This window comes from Octopus sinensis, linkage group LG5 (genome assembly GCF_006345805.1).
Source record: "Octopus sinensis linkage group LG5, ASM634580v1, whole genome shotgun sequence".
Taxonomy (NCBI): Eukaryota; Metazoa; Mollusca; class Cephalopoda; order Octopoda; family Octopodidae; genus Octopus; species Octopus sinensis.
Window position 1 is genome coordinate 76842500 of NC_043001.1, and position 4144 is coordinate 76846643.

Consider the following 4144-nt stretch of genomic DNA (forward strand, 5'->3'; position numbering starts at 1 on the left):
ATGCAAAAACACGCTGCAGACTACGATAGTTTATAAACTAGAAATAAAATTTCAAAATGTATTCTTTCTGTGCGGCCTGGTACCAAATGATCCACGGCTCGGTACTAACCCGCGGCCTGGTGGTTTAGAACCCTTGCTTTAATGCATTAAATACTATTCCCCTCCCCACTGAATATGCGCTGCTGAACATGGGGTGCGTCTTAGAATGCCTATGCGTCTGTTATGCTACCAAATACGTTACTTACAAAGTAAAGATAGCCCTATAACGTCTTCCAAGATATTAATCGAATAATGTAATAAAATTTGTGTTCCTGCTAAAATTCCAATTTCCAGTTGTCTTTCGTGTGTAACTAATTTTTTCACGAGATTTTCCTTTGAAGCTAATAACTGTTGTTCCACATGACAGTGTAGTTAAGTGTGGTTAAGAAACCCGCTGTCCTTATTTTCTCGATATTCAATTATTTAGATCAGTGTCATTTAACCTGTATTTACTCCCACTACCTCTTACCAACTCAATATTCTGTCCTCCTCCGCTTGCAGTCTTGTATACAACAAAATTTGTTGCATAACATTAATTAACATCTCTATATTTAACATTAACGTCCCTTGTTCTTAATTTACCATTAACTTCCCTATATCAAAATTTAACTTCATCTTTTTATTATTTATTTATTTATTATTATTGTTGTTGTTGTTGTTATTTTTTTTTTTTTTTTTTCACTTGTTTCAGTCATTGGACTGCAGCCAGGCTAAGGCGCTGCCTTGAAACGTTTAGCAGAACAAATTGACTTACTTTTTTCCTATGAGCCTGATTCTTATTTTACCGATTGTTTTTTACCGAACCGCTTCATAACGGAGACGTAAACAAACTGAAACCGATTGTCAAACGGTGGGGAAGCGGGGACACACACACACACACACACACACACACATATATGTATATGTGTATGGTGCTTCCACGCAGTTTCTGTCTACTCAAAAAGTATTGATCAACTAGAGGCTATAGTAGAAAACACTTGCCCAAGGTACCGCGCTGTGGGACTGCAGCCATACTGGAGCACCGCCTTGAAGGGTTTTAGTTGAACAAATCGACCCCAAGACTTTTTTAAAGCCTAGTTCTTATTCTATCGTCCCCTTTTGCCGAACCTCTAAGTTACGGAGACGTAAACACACCAACACCAGTTGTCAGGCGGTGATGAAGCGACACACACACACACACACATACATACATACATACATACATACATACATACATATATGTATATGATGGGCTTCTTTCACTTTCCGTTAACCAAATCCACTCACAAGGCTTTGGTCAGCACGAGGCTCTAGTAAAAGACGCTCGCTACACAGTGGGATTGAACCTGGGACAATGTGGTTGAGAAGCGTCTATAGTAATTGTCTACTAACTTCTATATTAATGTAACATTAACGTCCTTTATCTTAATTCAACATGAAGGTTCCAGCATTAAACTTTTACCTCACTATATTATTAACATTGACGTCCCAATATTACTTCAAAAGCCAACATTAAGGAAAATATATCTTACGAAAACATTGCGTGTAATGATAGTTTCTCCACTGGACTTCCCATATTTTCTTCAGGTTAAGAATTGCAGGTCTAGATAAAAGACATCTGTTTATTTGCTTGCTACCTTAAAACTTGTATTAATTATATTATTTTATTTATTTATTTATTTATCAAATATCCATTAAGCCATAGTTTCTTTCATCGACAAAACAATTTTTGGGGGTCAATAAACCAGTTCCATTCATGTCTTTATAGTCTTTATATCAAAATATTCAGTGAACATTTTCTAAAGAAATTCAATTTTTCACGCCATCTTGTCATACAACACTGTATCCATGATGTGAAGACCCGTACAGATAGTGTGTGCTTTTATATATCTTTCCAAGTGGAAGACGTTTTATTCAGCTACAGCTGCCAATGAAAAAGACCGTGTTTCAGTCGTTGAGTATTTTATTACAAACCTTATCATCTAATTTCCTGTGTCTCATTATCTTAACGTTCTTCTCTAGCTGCAAATCTATAGTTTTACATAAAGGATATGCAATAATCGTTGAAATTATGTCACTGATAATTATTTGTGTTTCTGTAGTCAAAAGCAAGAGGGAGGACAATTTTTTTTTATTGTTTTTTTTTGTTGTTGCTCTTCTTTGTTTGTTTTTAGAGCGTGTATTTAAGAAACTTGAAGTCGACGCTTTTCTTCGTACAATAAATGGTGTCACAGATGTTAATTTAGTAGATTATTTGACAAATGGCGACCAGTCTTGATTTGTCCTTTTACAACTCAGAAAAGCAAATCTGTGAAGATGCCTGGCCTGGTGGTTAGGCTGTTGCAGATCGTGGGTTCGATTCCCTGACTGGGCGGCGCGTTGTGTTCTTGTGCAAAATACTTCATTTTACATTGCTCCAGTCCCCCTTCGATCAGGAGGAAATGTTGGCCTGCTCGCTTCGCCAGCGGGTTGGCGTCATCTGAAGGCTAAAACAATGCAAAAGTGCATTGTGACCAGCGATGTGTAACATTTGATATCCTGGTCCGTCACGTGATCACGTGTCGCGACAGTCATGCATACATACATACATACATACGTACATAAGTTTCTTCTACTATAGCTCTAGGCCGGTCAGTACCTTGTGAGTGAATTTCGTCGTGTATACATTTGTGTGTCCCTAACTACTGTTTAACAACCGGTGTTGGTTTGTTTCCGTACACCTAACTTAGCGGTTCGGTAATGGACACTAATAAGTTACTGGATTTAAAAAAAAAGATTAGTCCTGGGGTCGATTTGTTCGAATAAAACCCGTCAGGGTGGTGCCCCTGCATAGCCGTTGTCCAATAAGTGGAACGAGTAAAAGGTGGGGAAAAGATATACACACATACATATATTATTATTATTACTAGCAGTATCACCCGGCGTTGCTCGGGTTTGTTTCGACCCTTTAGAATTGGAATATTTAAAAAGTAAAAACTTTGCATTATGTAGCTTGTTATTCTTTTAAGTGAACATTTTTCTGGTTGAAATACATCGAAAAATGGCGACACAGCAGTCAAAAATCGTAAAAAAATAAGGATTTTCATAGAAAAAAAGCACCTTTTTGATGTAAATAATTTTTGGTGTTAACATAGTCCAATTTGAATTTTTTCTTCTACAGAAGGAAAAGCAAGCCTTCTTCTATCATACTCTCAATTTTGGCCAACTTGCGCCGCGGGGTCTCGGAGGAGATCGTGTTAGTTGAAGGCTACAAAACCTGCCATACACAGACAACTTCAGCTTTATATATATAGAGATTATCATCATCATCATCATCATTTTAACGACCGCTTTCCGTATGGGTCGGAATGAATTTGTCGAGACAGATTCTCTGCAGCTGGATACCTTTCCTGCTTCCAACCCTTCCCTGTTTCTAAGAAAGGTAATATTTTGCCATGGCCAGATATGTTTTTGGTGGAAGATTGGTAGCAATGGGAACTGCTTCTTTGAATGACAGTGATACTCGTATACAACTATCGCGTGATGTCAAGACAATGTTCTGCATGGAACAGCTACACAAAGTGGCAACAAACATTACTATATATATATATATATATATATAGTTGAAAAGGGGTTAAGAATCCATTCAAAGGTAAAAAGTAAAAGTGGAAAGAACACGGAAGTATTTTAAAGATTCTTTTCCTTTAATCGGATAACATATATCTATATATACAAAACTGAGAATGTGTGTCTGTGTGCATCACTAAAACTCGAGAACTACCCAACCGATTTACTGCAGAGGATGTGAAACATCGTGGCGTACAAGTAATAAAAACCTTTTCTCACGTGTATTTATATAAATGTTATATGTGTGATTTACAAGGGGATGCTGAAAAGTTCCTACCTTTAAGGGTATCGCGAAAGGCTTGGTTGGGGGCCCAACCTTCCGAGTTCTTTTTACAGGGTTTAGAAATACTGAAGGACCGCTGCAATAAGTGTTTGAATCTGAGAGGGGAATATGTTGACTAAAATTATAATTAACTGATCCTTCTATATTTTCTTTTTACCAAAGCCAGGAGCTCCTCGTATATAGAGTTACAATAACACATGCGCAGACAGGTATATTGATTGAGAAAAATATTTCTAA